This window comes from Pleurodeles waltl, chromosome 6 (assembly GCF_031143425.1).
Source record: "Pleurodeles waltl isolate 20211129_DDA chromosome 6, aPleWal1.hap1.20221129, whole genome shotgun sequence".
NCBI lineage: Eukaryota > Metazoa > Chordata > Amphibia > Caudata > Salamandridae > Pleurodeles > Pleurodeles waltl.
The window spans coordinates 768890194-768906542 of NC_090445.1; positions in this window are offsets into that span (position 1 = coordinate 768890194).

Below are 16349 nucleotides of genomic sequence, written 5' to 3' on the forward strand. Positions count from 1 at the left end.
ACCATGTCTGCATCGTGTTTAAAATACGGTGCACCAGGGCACAGGTTAGGGGGCAATAGCATCATTTTTCATGACCCTATTGATGTACTCTGCAGGAGTAATGCCAAAATATAGGCCCATTTTAGATAATGGAAGCCCCCTTTTAATGCCTGCTCTCAGCAGGCGTTAAAAGTGGCGCACGAAATGTCACAAGGAAATCTCATAGACTTCCCTAAGCATTTTTTTCAGCCCCCCTGACAGGGGAACGCCCCCTTTGCATACAGGCATTGCACCACTTTTTAAATATGGCACTAGGATTTTGACCTCGTTGGGCCACATTAGCGTCAAAATAAATGATGCTAATGTGGTGCAAGGTGGCGCTAGGGGCTTATAAATATTCCCTTAAGTAAGCCAGAAGGTACAAGAAAGTAAACTGGGAAACTAGGATTGGAATGTGGTTTGGCACTGAGAGAGAAAGAAGTCCAAAAAGCACATATGTGTGGGTCAGCCTATTCACAGGAATCAGGAACCTTAACAGTGAACAGAGCTCCACCCCCATGGCCTGATCTAGGCAAAGTATGGCAAAAAAAAGTAATTGTATGGACTATAATGCATCAGGATGGCGCTGTGGAAATTATGACTGGAGTGATATGTGGAGCAATGTGTGCAATGTGTATGACAATATTCTAACATAAAGTGGTCTAAAGGTGTGACCCCCTGAGGACCTTTGAGAGTACCACCTAAGGACAGGATAGCAGAATCCTGACTAGTGGTACTTAGTGGCAGAAGGGAGCTGGTAGAGTCTAGAGAGATTTTTGGAAAAAACAAAGGAGAAGAGTGACCAGCTAACTTCCTTTCTTTTAAGACACAGTTTCCACTCCTGAGCTTGAAAGTGTCAGCCTACTGCACTCTAGACAATGTAGTCTTGGTTTTCTTCTACTGACCTAATTAGATTAGCACACTGGCTGTGGTCCGAACAATCCCAATAATCACACATTCATCACCTGATTCTCCAACATTGCACCACAGTATCTTAAAAACTTAAATGTAAATACCTTGATGAAGGCCATATTTAGGAAATGGAAGCAGTTTCAAACTGTGGTGGCAGCTGAGTGTCTTCCCATCTTTCATGTAATGGAAGAATGTCCAGAGCCTCTTTCTCAGCTGAATGACCAACCTTCACTCTTGGCTACAGTTTCTCACCTTTGACCTCTAGATTGTGACTTTATCCTCCATATATTTTCCAACAGACAGTTACCGCTGATCTTAAAAAAAGCTGCTTAATTAATATGCATTCTGAAATGGCTTGGAGATGCACATATACCCCAGAATCATGGACACTCGGTAGGCACTAACTGCAGCATCATAATTATTGACTTTCTGATGCTAAACAAGCCGTTGTTTTATCCTGGCTTGCCTCTTCAACCAATCCAGCTAGAGACCTCTTGAAGGTAGTCCTCTCTTCCTTTTTCTCTAGTTGCATGGCCCATCTGTTTATTCCTTTCAAGGCATAATGCAAAGATGTTTTTCTTTTTTACCTCCTGGAACCATTGGCCCACTTCCTGCCATTGTGCTGCCAAGTAACAACTCTCTGAAAATGATAAGCTGCCCTCATTTCACAGCCCAAGGTTCTGTTAGCCTTTAGTAATCTTGATCACCCGTGCATTTAAATGCTCGCAAGTCACTTGCTCCTGTACCTGCTCCAATCCTATTTCAGGGCACGTCCATTATTTATTTTTAAAAAGGCACCATTAACTCTCAAGAAACCTGACCTCAATCCCAGAGACCTTAAGAAATGCAGATCCATCACTCTGTTCCTATATTTCACTAAAATCATGGAGCATTATTTAGCCAAATGGCTTCCAGAAACCTTAAAACTCATGACTTCTTGGACTGGACCTAAACCAGCTTCCAAACCAGACATTGGTCACTTCCACTGATTTTCACAACTATACCAGAAATCCTGACCCCACCACAGCAGGCCTCCTGCTGTTGGACCTGTCCAGAACATTTTAATATAGTAGACCATACTTTCTGGATCAACCACCTCAATAAGATTGGCCTAACTGAGTAGACGTTCTACTAGTTTATCATCTTCTTGCATAGCTACTTATAAACTGTCTATCTGTCCCCCCACCCATTCTGCTCTAAAGAATGGACAACATGCATATCCTTCTGAAGTTTCCCAACCCAAAATCCACTGACTTCTTTCCACTCTGAGACTGCTGGTCGCTGTGCATGATTGGTTTATGGCAAACTCTCTGAATCTCAGTGGAAACAAATCTTAAATTCTTATTTTGGTGGCAACCAGTTAGTCTCATCTGAGAATTGATGGTCACCTCTCTAGGTGCCGTTCCTAACCATGCAGGGTAGCAAAAACAATCTTGGGATTTGGTTTGATCAAGTCCTTTCTTTCAACACTTAAATCCACAGAACCAGGAATTCCTGCAAATTGGCTCTATAAAGTCTGAAGAAAATCCTACCTTTTCTCCCACAGGATAATTTGCCATCAGTGATTAGTTTTTCAGTTTTATCTTGGCCTTCCAGGCTTTTTAACTGACAAGCTGCAGATGATTCAGATCATGCCAAGATGCCTAGCAACATCTCTTGGGATTTTTTAACATGTATCCTAAGCCATCACATCCTGCACTGGCTATCAATTAAACAACACATCCACTTCAAGGTCTTCCATCCAGTGTGCCTACTGTCATGAGGCCTCCAAGCTTTTTTCAAACATTTCGATCTCACTTTGTCACCTTCTGAAATCTCTCAGTTCAGGATCCCTCTTGTTGATTTTGCTATATTGCTTCAACAGCACCCAATGAAGGCTCTCTCCTTGAGGTGCTAACATCTCAAACTCTGAAATGACCTTCCCTACACCTTCACTTCTGATGAAGCTCGGGGTCATATTTTTATTTCCCTTCCTCTGAGGGAACTTTTTTGGGATACTTAAGGGATAAAGGAGAGTTAAAACAAACCCTTCAAATCAATTAAAAGTGTAGCCTATTTAGTTGCACATAAAATTCAGGAGACAAAGAATAAAGTTCAAAGATATATTGAAAGGTTAAAGCTAGACTGACAAATGAATCTAAAAAAAATGTTATTTAAGTACAAAATCACCAATGGTGAGATGAAATGTCAAATGAGATTAAATTGTATAAGCATAATGCATAAAAAAGTTTCAGTTGAAATAATAAAAATGATGAGCAATAAAATCTGATGATCAGTACATAGGTTACGGTCTTCTTGCCTAATCATTTGAGAAGCTAAGTCAATCTAAATTCCCTAAACTAACCTCAAGGGATATCCTAATTAAGTCTCAGGAAATATAGGAAAGTATCAGCATCGCAGAAACCTCAATACAAGTTCTGATAGTGAGGTTGAGTATGGCATAAAGTCACACAAAGGAATAAAAAGTAGAGAAGCCTGTACTCCTCTAAGTCTCAAGGGAATCTGCTCCCATCAAAGGACAAATTCCCTCATCTAACTAGCTGAATACTAATTACAAATAGTTGTTTTATCTTCATTGCAAAGTTGAAGTTGGCAGCTCCCAGAGAACCTTACACCCCATGAGATGGGCATCAGGACAACCTTGGATGTCTCTCTGTGTCTGTTACACAAACAGGAGTCTTTTCTTCTCAGTTCATTAGTGCTCTTTTTCCTTGCCAAAGTATCCTCCCACACCTCACTATCTCAAGTACAAAATATGCTTTTTTAGTAACTGTAGACACTCACGAATGCCCCTGCAAAGAAACAATATTGCAACACAAGAAAAACACATTGTCGAAGGTTAGACACAAGAAATCAGACCTTTGGTTATGCTAACTTAATAAGGCATTAAGGGCCAGATGTAGGAAGAAAACATTTTGCGAGGTGCAAATTGCGAGTACCAGCGACTCGCAATTTGCACCTCGCAAAATGTTATGCAGAAAGGTGTCTCAGACACCTTCTGCGACTCGCTATAGGGTCGCAAAGACCCACCTCATGAATATTTATGAGGTGGGTCGCAGTTTGCGACCCCATAGCGAGTCTAGGCACTCACGGGGATGGTGGCCTGCTGGAGACAGCAGACCGCCATGTCTGTGACTGCTTTTGAATAAAGCAGTTTTTTTTTTTCTTTTTTCAGCCTGTTTTCCTTAAAGGAAAACTAGCTGCAAATAGAAAAAATACCAAAACCTTTTTGTTTCGGTTTTTTTCAGAGTAGGCAGTGGTCCATAGGACCACTGCCTGCTCTGAAAAAATATTTTTGTTTGCATTCACAAAGGGGAAGGGGTCCCATGGGGACCCCTTCCCGTTTGCGAATGAGTTAGCATCTTCAAGTGGATGGTAACTGCGAGTTGATTTGCAACCGCTTTCGCAGTCAGAAATCAACTCTACATCGCGATGCGGTCGCAAATAGGAAGGGCACACCCCTTCCTATTTGCGAGTCGGAAACACATTTTTCGAGTCGTTACCGACTCGCAAAATGTGTTTCTGCATCGCGTGAGGCCTTTTGCGCCTCGCAAACGCGTTTTTTGACGTTTGCGAGGCGCAAAAGGCTACCTACATCTGGCCCTAAAGTACATTCGCAATACATGCTTATAAGTGCATTTTGCAATTATAAATGGAAACAAGAATTATAAATGAAACTTGATTATATGCAGCAACACGATATTACATAATCAGAATACATGAATTAAATGTGTATGAGTACTAAAATTCAGCATATTAATAGCAAACAATGAAACACACATATGCCTGAGCAACTAGTCTTCTACTGTGAGCGCACCTTAAATAATACAATTTAGTTTCTCCATTCTACATTAGCGACGTTAAGGAACAGAATTTATGTATTGTCAATTACATCATTATGTCATTCCTATAACACGTGAAGGAACAACCAAAATTCTGTGTCACCAATCCCGCCTCTGATGACAAATTAAGTCATCACAATAATAATAAAGTCCTTTAATGAGGCCAACTAAAACCTCATAGTTTTCATCATTTTCCATCTAGACTTCTCTGGACACTTCATGTAATCATAAAATTTACACTAATTCTCTTCCAGCTCAACATCCACTCTCTTTCTCTCCTTTGCCTGTCTAAATTTCATTCTTAGAAAAATGATAAAACCCCCAAATATAAATATTGCACAAACGGCAATAACCAACACAGCTTCAGAATAGAACCCACAATACCACTTCCCAAGTTTCCAAACCATCTGCCTGCAGCAGCAAATCGATCTCCAAAAAGACATAGGCCCTCATTATGACATTGGAGGTAAGTACCGCTTACCTCCATGCTGACTGCTGTCAACATACCGCCGCAGTGGCGGATTACCGCTACCCATATTATGATACACACATAGCAATCCATCACTATACTGCCACACACACAAGTCCGCCAGCCCAAAGGTCGGTGATAAACTGGCGGTATCCAAACCCACACCGTTATGCCAACAGAACTATGCCCACAACATTATGACCCACGAGTCACCACGCGGACATTCAATGGCGCTAAACCATCGGCAGTAAATACTGCAGCGCTCAAAATACACACACACATACAAAACAACACCACATTGGACAATTCGAACTACACACACCTGACACCCATTCACACACCACACCCACACCACTATAAAACATACCCACAACGCCCACAACCCTTTACAAATACAAACAAGTGCCACAAGAGAGATAGCAAGAACACAGACAAGACCACAGCCACACACAACCATCACCTATACACCATCCACGCACCTTATATCACACACCCCAACACATCACCCTACACACCCACAACACTCACCCCCCCACCCCCACCCTTGCCCTCACTTCCATTACTCCACCACCTCCCACACACCTCACCATCACAACCCACCCATCCCAATACCAATCTCTGCATGCAACACCAATGCATGGACACCCATCGCAGACCTGCATGGACACCTATCACTAAAGCATGCACACTAGAGGGAAACCACTAGCCCACCAAATAAGAACTCACACAAGGCAAAGCTTCCAGAGCAACAACAACCATAGAGGTAAACACACCCATGCACAAGATGTCACACGCAGAAACAATAACATCCCTACAAGTCCTCCAGCCAACGTTACCAGAGAGGAGGTGCTAGCAACATCCAGCCCCCCCACAGAAGAGGCCCACAGTGATGACAGCAGCTCTGGAGGCCTGGATCTCGATGACCAACCTGGCCCATCAGGGATCTCTGAACAGTTGGTTACCCAGGCACAGTCCCATACCACCACAGAGCCTCCCCCCTCAGGAAACACAAGCACAGTACCCACCAAGCGGGCCCATACCTAATCAGCAGTGTGTCCACCACTTCAGGGACCCCAGGACACCCCACAAACACAGGAGGATCAGGGACCTGGGGTCAGTGGCACTGGGTACACAGTTCAGGGGACAGAGGCACAGGACAACAGGGAAGCTGGGAGGACTGCTGTGGAACAGGGGGAGGACAGGCCCAGGGAACTGACTCTCCAGGAGGCACTCACCATGATCCTGGGAGCATACCACCATTCCCAGGAGACGATGGGCCAGATACTGGGCAAGATGCAGGAGATCCAGCGGCTGCAGAAGGGACAGTACCTGGGGATCAGGGAGGACCACCCTGGTCACCATTGCAGGGGTGCTGGCAGACATGGCCAACACCATGAGGGAGGCAGTGGCACACCATCGGGCCCCATCCAATAGCCAAACTGATGAACAGCCCTCCACCCCCGCTGCCACTAGCAGACAGGAGGCCCTGCCACAGGACCAACAGGCCACCAGCACCCCTCTCCCTGCAGAAGGAGAACCACCCCGCAAACGTTCCCTGCGATCCAGGCAGAAGCCAGAGACTATTGCCAAGACCCCCGCCAGGAAATAAGACACTCCTGAATGTCACCCTTGTGTCCCACCCTGTTACCCTGTTCACCTTGAACTGCCATTGCTCCCCTTCCTATGCTCCCTTGGACAATGCACCTGTGATCCACATAGATTGGACTCTATCCTGGACTTTCCTCCACCAAGTATGGAGTATGTCAATTGATTAAACTATGTATTTGTTTACCAAGGTTTAAACACTGCAATACAACTGTACAGTAATGAACACATAGGAATGACCTGTAGTTGGCTGCAGTCAACACACCAGGCGTGATAGTGAGGCACAAATATCTGCAAATAGAGATGCCAAAGGGTACAGTGAGTGGCCATAGAAGTGGGAAAATCAGCCTGCCAGTGACAATGTCAAACACAAAACTGTCAATTAAAAGTGAAGTTACACTGTCTTACCTGTGTGTCATTGGAAGTATTGACGAAATATTGTACTTCTGTTGTCCTCATCCTCATCCTCTGCCTCCTCATCTTCACTGTCCACAGGGTCCACTGCTGCCACACGCCCATCTCCAGCCTCATCCTTCTGCAGAAAAGGCACCTGGCGACGTAAGGCAAGGTTGTGCAACATACAGCATGCCACGATGATCTGGCAGACCTTCTTGGGTGAGTAGCACAGGAAACCACCTGTGAGATGGAGGTGAAACCTAGCCTTCAGGAGGCCGAATGTCCTCTCTATAATTCTTCTTGTCCACCCATGTGCCTCATTGTAACGTTCCTCTGCCCTTGTCCTGGGATTCCTCACAGGGGTCAGTAGCCATGAGAGGTTGGGGTAACCAGAGTCACCTGCAAATATCGAGGGACACCTGTTAGACACACACTAACTCTTACGGCCCACAACATACCCAGGCACCAACATCCACTGGGTGGAAACCAGGGCTCACCTATTAGCCACAACCGGTGCCTCTGGAGTTGAGCCATCACATATGGGATACTGCTATTCCTCAGGATAAAGGCATCATGCACAGACCCAGGATACTTTGCATTGACATGGGAGATGTACTGGTCAAGAGGGGAGATCCTGGTGGGGTGATGGATAGCAAATATCAGTTCAGGCTCCAATTGGGCAAACAGCTCTGTGATTGTGGCCCTGTCAAGTCTATAGGTGAGGAAAATGTGCCTGTCCTCTATTGTTGCCAAGTCCACCAGGGGTCTGTACACAGGGGGATGTCTTCATCTCCTATTCATCCGCAGTGGTTGCAATCTATGGGGCAAAACGGTGAGCAGGTGGTCAGTATCTCATATTTCCAAACACAACACTTCATTGCAAGTTGCGATTGTAACAGTATATTGTTGCGCAGGTCCTAATGTTGCTTATGTGTACTGTGACGCAGTTAGGTGCCATGGCCTCCCCCCCCACGAAATGGCGTCCACCTGTCCTGTATGGAGGGACAAGTGGAAATGAGGTAATTCCGCTGACATTGTGCGCCGTTGCGGGAGGTGGTCGAAAACCGCCGTGCAACTCCTTATTGGATATCATTGGGCCCTATAGGTCACAGTGGCCAATGGTGATGTACGCCGGCGTTTACGGTACGCATCGCCTCGGACGTGACCGCCATTTTCTATCTGTTCACTCACTTGCTACCTGACCTTCAACAGGAGAGGACCTACACTGCATGTGCTGCTGTGACCTGTGTCTGGAACAGACCATGGCTCGTGTGACTGGGGAAAGAGCCCCTGCCTTCATCGCGGCAGAGTTTGAGAGACTGGTGGATGGGGTTTTACCCCAGTACTGAATGCTGTATGGGCCTCCAGACCAACAGGTGAGTACATTGCGCACGATGCATGGGGCATGAATGCATGGATTGGTGTATATGAAGGCCTAGTGTGGGAGGGGGTTGGTGGAAGGGCCCTGGGAAGCGTGCTGCAAGTATGTTTGGCCATGTCTGTGCATAAGGGGATGTGAAGGGCTATGGTGGGCCATGAGTGTAACAGGCAGGATGGTCTGACTGATACATTTTCCTATGTGTATTTCTCTGCAGGTCAGCGCCCATCAGAAATGGGTATATGGCGTGCCATCGCCAAGGACATGCAGACCCTGGGGGTCTACGGCAGACGGAGCACCCACTGTCGGAAACGGTGGGAGGACCTGAGATGCTGGGCACGTAAGACAGCGGAGGCCGAGCTGGGGATGGCCTCCCAATGAGGAAGGGGTGCCCATCGAACCCTGACCCCCCCCGATGGCCCACATACTGGCCGTGGCCCACCCAGAGCTGGATGTGCACGTGGGGGCATCACAGCAGCCACAAGGGGTGAGTACAGTGCCCTAATACACTACCTGCACGTGGTGGGATGGTATCTGGGTGGGGGATGTGGGCCTGTGGGTGCCCCTAGACCAGGCCGGACATTGCAGGGTAGGTCTCATGTTGGGCAGGGTCTGATGTAAACTTCCTCCAACCAAGCTAGTAGGCATCCACTGATGGGAAGGGGTCTGTGGGTCTATGGTATGCTGCAATTGGCATTAGATGTCCCTGTCCATGGGCTGGTGTCTAGCATTGTGACTGGTAGTGCATTGCCTAGTGCGTAGGACTGTTCCCTGTGTCTGTGTGTCGTGTACGCCAACTGTGGTGTTATTGCTGCCATTGACCAAGTGTATCCTTTGTCTCTTCCCCCCACTTTTTGTTTTGTCACCCTGTCCTTATGTGTATTAGCATTATCTGGCGGAGGAGCAGAGGCACTGGTGACGGGGAAGGGGAACGGGGGGCACCTCAGCCGGAAGATGGTACAATGCCACTGCTTCTGGAGGGAGCTACATGCCCTCTGCGATGTCCTGGGGAGTGCAAAGCCACAGTCTTTCTAGTGGGTGGTTTGCACGCTGCTTGGTCCTGGGGAGTGCAAGGCCACAGTCTCTCTAGTGGGTGGTTTGCCCACTGTTTGGTGCTGGGGAGTGCAAATCCACAGTCGCCAGCTTTGGTGATGGGTGTCCATGCAGGTCTGTGATGGGTATCCATGCACTGGTGTTACATGCAGGACTTGGTATTGGGATGAGTGTGTTGTGATGGTGGGGTATGTGGGAGGTGGTGGAGTGATGAGAGTGAGGGTGAGGGTGGGGGTTGGTGATGGCATGCAGGATAGGGGGTGAAATTAGTAAAGAGTTGACTTACCAGAGTCCAGTCCTCCTGCTACTCCTGCTAGGCCCCCAGGATGCATGATTGCCAAGACTTGCTCCTCCCATGTTGTTAGTTGTTGGGGGTGGGAGGGATCCACCGCCAGTCCTCTGTACAGCTATCTGGTGTCTTGTAACCACGAAATGCACCTTGCCCCATAGGTCATTCCACCTCTTCCTGATGTCATCCCTTTTTCTGGGGTGCTGTAACACGGCATTGACCCTGTCCACGACTCTCCGCCATAGCTCCATCTTCCTAGCAATGGACGGCTGCTGCACCTGTGATCCGAATAGCTGTGGCTCTACCCGGATGATTTCTTCCACCATGACCCATAGCTCCTCCTCTGAGAACCTGGGGTGTCTTTGTGGTACCATGGGTGTAGTGTGTGTGGTGTGTGTGAGTGTGTATGGGGTGATGTGTTGGGGTGTGTACTGTGAGGTGCGTGGATGGTGTATGGGTGATGGTGTTCTGTGGCTCTGGTTCTGTAAGTGCTTCTGGCGTTTCCCTCTCTCTGTTGTAAATTGTTTGTAGTGGTAAAGGGTTGTGGGTAATGTGTGTGTGTGTTTTATAGTGTTGTGGGTGTGGTGTGTGTATGTGTGTCAGGTGTGTGTAGTTTGAATTGTCCAATGTGTCGTCGTTTTGTATAGGATGTGTGTATTTAGAGCGCGGCGATATGTACCTCCAATGGTTTATCACGGTTGAATGTCCTCTGCGTTGATTTGTGGGTCATAATGCTGTGGGCGTATTTATGTTGTCGTAATGGTATGGGTTTTGGTACCACCAGTTTTTCACTGACCTTTGGTGTGGCAGACTTGTGTGGGTGTCTGTATAGTGGCAGATTTCTATGTGTGGGTCACAGTACGCGTAGCTGTACATAGCCACGGTCGCGGTATGTTGGTGGCAGTCAGCATGGCAGTAAGCGGCACTTACCGCCAATGTCATAATGAGGGCCAAAGTGTCCCCATGCAAATTGCAATATTGTCAGAAAGAGGTCCAGTATCTCAGACATCACATTGAGAAAGGAGCAGGGAAAGTGTCACAAGAGAAGATTTTGGGCAATTCTTAAAATTCTGAAAATGAATCTGCCAACTACCCAGAGAGAAATCAGGATGTTTTTGGACATCGTGGCCAAAGGATACCCAACTTTTCCTCCACCACCACCCAAGCCCATTGCACATCCCCATTTACTTCACAGCACTGAAATAAAACCCCTTGGAATAAACAAGTATGGAGTATGTCAAGTGATTTCAGGATGTATTTGTTTAACAATCTGTAGACATTGCAAATAAACAGTACAATAGACAGCACAGTGATGTAAACATAGTTATAACCTGTAATGTGCTGCAGTCAATATACCACGAGCCACTGGAGGGCACAAATATCTGCAAATAGACATGTTAAAGGGTACAATAAGTGGGCTGTGTGGTGGGAACATCAGCCGGGCTGAAAATAATTCACTTCACAAAACAGCAATGGAAGGTGAGATTACAGTATCTTACCTGTTTGTCACTGGAGGTACTGTTGTATTATAGTCGTTTTGTTGTCCACATCCTCTTCCTCTGCCTCCACTTCGTCACTGTCCACAGGCTCCACACGACCATCTCCAACCTCATCCTCCTGCAGAAAAGGCACCTGGCGTCTCAAGGCCAGGTTGTTCAACATGCAGCATGCAATAATGATCTGGCACACCTTCTTGGGTGAGTAGCACAGGGATCCATCTGTCAGATGGAGGCACCTGAACCTGCCCTTCAGGAGGCCAAAGGTTCGCTCAATGATCCTCCTTGTTCGCCCAAGTTCCTCATTGTAACGTTCCTCTGCCCTTGTCCTGGCATTCCTCACTGGGATCAGTAGCCATGAGAGGCTGGGATAACCAGAGTCACCTGGAAATACTGAGAGATAGCATTAATCCAGACACTCAGCCTTAGTGCCAACCCCACACCCATATTCCAACATGGGCTCACCTATCCCGGAACCTCTGGAGTTGACCCTTCACATATGGGATGCTGCTATTCCTCAGGATATAGGCATCATGCACAGACCCAGGATACATTGTATTGACATGGGAGATGTATGGTCCGTCAGGCACACAATCTGCACATTCATGGAGTGAAAGCTCTTTCGATTTCTGAACACCTGTTCATTTCTCTGAGGGGCGGGCAAAGGCAATACTTGTACCATCAATAGCACCAACGATGTTGGGGATATGTCCCAGTGCATAGAAGTCAGCCTTCCTGTGACCAAATCCTCCACCGCGGGGAATACGATGTAGCTGCGCATGTGTTTCATCATGGCAGATAACACTCTGGCCAGCACATTTGAGAACATAGGCTGTGACATCCCTGCTTCCATGGCCACGGTCACTTGGAAGGAGCCACTTGCCAAGAAATGGAGCACAGATAGGACTTGCACAAGTGGAGGTATCCCACTGGGGTGACGGATAGCTGAGATCAGGTCTGGCTCCAATTGGGCACGCAGCTCTTGGACTGTGGCCCTATCAAGTCTGTAGGTGAGGATAATGTATCTGTCCTCCATTGTTGCCAGGTCCACCAGTGGTCTGTACACAGGGGATGTCTCCATCTCCTATTCATCTGCATTGGTTGAACTCTAGGATGAAAAACGGTGAGCAGATGGTCATAATCATACATATCCTCAAAGTAAAATGCCTTGCATGTTGTGACAGAAACAGTATGTGAACGTATAGTTCCGTGAATGGCCTGTTCACCCCTGAAATGGCGGTCACCTGACCTATGTGGAGGGACAAGTGGAAATGAGTTAATTCCGCTGGCGTTGTGTGCCGTTGCGGGAGGCGGTTGATAACCGCTGCGCAACACATCATTGGTTATCATTGGGCCCTATGGGTTCCAGAAGCCAATGGTGATGTACGCCAGCAGTGACGGGAAGGAAGTGTGTCAGAGATTCCAAATTCCTGTTCCTGTCCAGCAGGCTCCTCCCAGTGCTTTGTCCATCCCCTGATCACTTTTCACTTGGATTTCCAGGTAGAAGGATCAGTCTCTTTGTCTCCAGGATATACTTAAGGACTTTCTTTTTATGAAATCATCACACAAGTAATTTCTTAAACTATATTGAATAAGTGTGTTGTTGTGTGTTTGCTTGGGCATGCATCAGTATTTCTTTGTACTTTAATTTGATTTAAAAATGTATAGTGGTGGTGGGTGGCCTCGAGTTTAAGTATGGGCCTAGTTATTATTTATTTTGCATTTCATTGATTTTTCACCTTTTGTAAAGGAATATTGTTGCACTGCTCAATACCTTTCCTACATGTTTCCATTTGCAATATTATTTTAGCATGTGTCCTAGATTTCCAAAGGGCCATTGAAACAGTTGTCCCAGGCCAGTACTAGTAGCCATCAGTGCATGAAATAAATGTTTCAGTGGTATATGTTTTTAAAACATTGTTTAGGACAGGAATGGCATAGGATTAATTTACATTTAAAATGGTGGCTATTGCTTGTATTTCATTTTTAGCAAAAAGTTTATATATTGTGGGGTAATAAAACTAGAAGGCATAGGAGGAAGTATTTTGACTATGTGGCTGGCTGGCAGTCAATTTGTCCATCCAGCCAGTGTCCTTTGCCACATGCTTGCATGTGTTCTTTGTTTGCCATGGCTCCTTGCTCCTTGTTGTTGTTGTTTGCCCATGTGGCTGGCAGCCATTTTGTGCATGCAGTCAGTGTCCCTTTGCCATAGGCCTGCATGTGTTCTTTGTTTGCCATGGTTCCTTGCTCCTTGTTGTTGATGTTTGACCGTGTGGCTGGCAGTAATTTTGTGCATGCAGCCAGTGCCCCTTTGCCATAGGCTTGCATGTGTTCTTTGTTTGCCATGCCTCCTTGTTGTTGTTGTTTGACCATGTGGCTGGCTTGCAGCCATTTTGTGCATGTAGCCAGTGTCCCGTTGCCATAGTCTTGCATCTGTTCGTTGTTTGCCATGCCTCCTTGCTCATTGTTGTTGTTGTCTGACCATGTGACTGGCAGTCATTTTTTGCATGCAGCCAGTGTTCCTTTTCCAAAGGCTTGCATGTGTATTTTGTTTGCCATGCCTCCTTGCTCCTTGTTGTTGTTTGACCATGTAGCTGGCTGGCAGCCATTTTGTCCATGCAGCCAGTGTCCCTTGTCATAAGGTTGCATGTGTTCTTTGTTTGCCATGCCTCCTTTCTCCTTGTTGTTGTTGTTTGACCATGTGGTTGGAAGCTATTTTGTGCTTGCAGCCAGTGTCCTTTTGCCAAAGACTTGCATGTGTCCTTTGTTTGCCATGCCTCCTTGCTCCTTATTGTTATTGTTTGACCATGTGGCTGGCTGGCAGCCATTTTGTCCATCCAGCCGGTGTCCTTTGCCATAGGCTTGCATGTGTTCTTTGTTTGCTATGCCTCCTTGCTCCTTGTTGTTATTGTTTGACCATGTGGCTGGCAGCCATTGTATACATGGAGCCAGTGTCCCTTTGCCGTATGCTTGCATGTGTTCTTTGTTTGCCATGCCTCCTTTCTCGATATTGTTGTTTGACCATGTTGTTGGCTTGCAGCCATTTTGTCCATGCAGTCAGTGTCCCTTGCCATAGGCTTGCATGTTTTCTTTGTTCTCCATGCTTCCTCTTTGCTCCTTGTTCTTCTTGTTTTACCATGTGACTATCTGGCAGCCATTTTGTGTGTACACTGTGCCTTTGAGTTGACATAGGCGTAGATACAAATATAGTTAGTTATTGATCATTTGTTTTTGAAGTTTCTATTTTAATTTTTTTCTATTTTATTTGTTTACATTTTTATTTTGAATTGTAATTTAATTTTTATGCCGTTTTATTTCTTTTTTAAATTACTTTTTATTTTAATGTTTATATTTTAATTTTTGTTTTTAATATTTTGTACTCTTTTACTGTTTAAGTTTAATATATTTTTATTTAAAATTTTATATGTAATTTTGTAACTTTTTAATTTGTATTTTTAATTTTATTTTTATTTTTTGTTTTTATATTTTACCTTGTTTTATAATTTTTTTTAATTTGTATTTAATTCTGCATTTTGCCTTGATCCAGCTATCCGATATATTTAATTCCTCCTTGCATCCATCCACCAAAGCATTTCCCCGGACCATCTCACTGCCATAGGTTATTTTATTTAAACGATTATTCCATTGACCCATGCACCTCCCTCTAACTACCCCAGGTGTTTCCTAAAACAGATGTAAATAAAGCAAAGAGCTAGATCTGTCTGATGTTGTGCTGTCTGATTTGAAATGTATTTTTTTTATTAATAAATACAATATGTTTTACATAAGTAATCAACTGCACTAAGAATGCATTTCTCTGTACTATTTTCAACCCACTGCAACAATGGCATGCCACATTTAATTAACTACATGTTTTTCTTGCTTGGTTGTATTTAGGTGTACAAGAGAAGAGACCCCACATCACCCATAGTACTGCCAAAGAGAATCCCCTACAGTTACTTCGGACCACAGGCATCAAAATCTTTTGCTTGTGCATCTTAGTGCCAGTGCCAACCTAGAGCAAGTTAAGATGTCTCCAAAGAAAGTTGCTCCCAAGAAAGTGGCCAGTGAGAAGAAGCAGCTTTCTGCCATTAGCGTGCCAACCGCAACCTTTTTCGAGAGGTGTGTGCCTGCTGCCACACCAGCCTCCAAGGAGGAACCTGGGAGCACTCCTGCATCAACAACAGCACCACCCCAACAAGCAGTTATATTGAATTGGATATGTCCCTTTAACATAGTAGTACCCAATCGGTTCAGGAAACAGAGCAAAGTGGACAGCAGTCGTTGCCAGGTTTTCCCAAAGTTGGAGCATAACAGGAGGTAGAGCTTTTTGTCGAGCAAGAAACTCCTATTTTGGAATCAAGGGCTCCTAGATCTCCAGCAAGAAAAAGGAAGGGTACTATTTCACTATCTTCTCCAAGCACCACTTCTGATGATGATGATAGGGACATGCAGTTGACCCATGCAGAGTCCGGGAGATGCCAGGAGAGGCAAGGGAAAAGAAAGGTTTCAGAAAGCCTTAGAATCATGGAAGGGGATGATGATGAGGATGATTTCAACGACACAGTCATCCTAGAGCTGGTACAGAGGAGTCCAGCATTACTATCCAACCTGCCCGAGGGATGTGGCATAGACAGCACTGCCAGCTCCCATATTTGTAAGGTCCCAGCAGAGACCTGCACCAACCCCTACCTCAGTACAAGTATGCACTGCAGAGAGGCAATTAACACACCCACAACCACCTACATCCAGTTCTGTGGACCAATAAGAAAGTACTCCTCCCCAATTTGGGACTTTTTTAGAATTAGCAAACAGGAGGAGAACATTGCCTTATGCTCCATTTGCCATGTGAGTGTTCGTTCACATAATGGTTCACAGTATGGTACTGGAG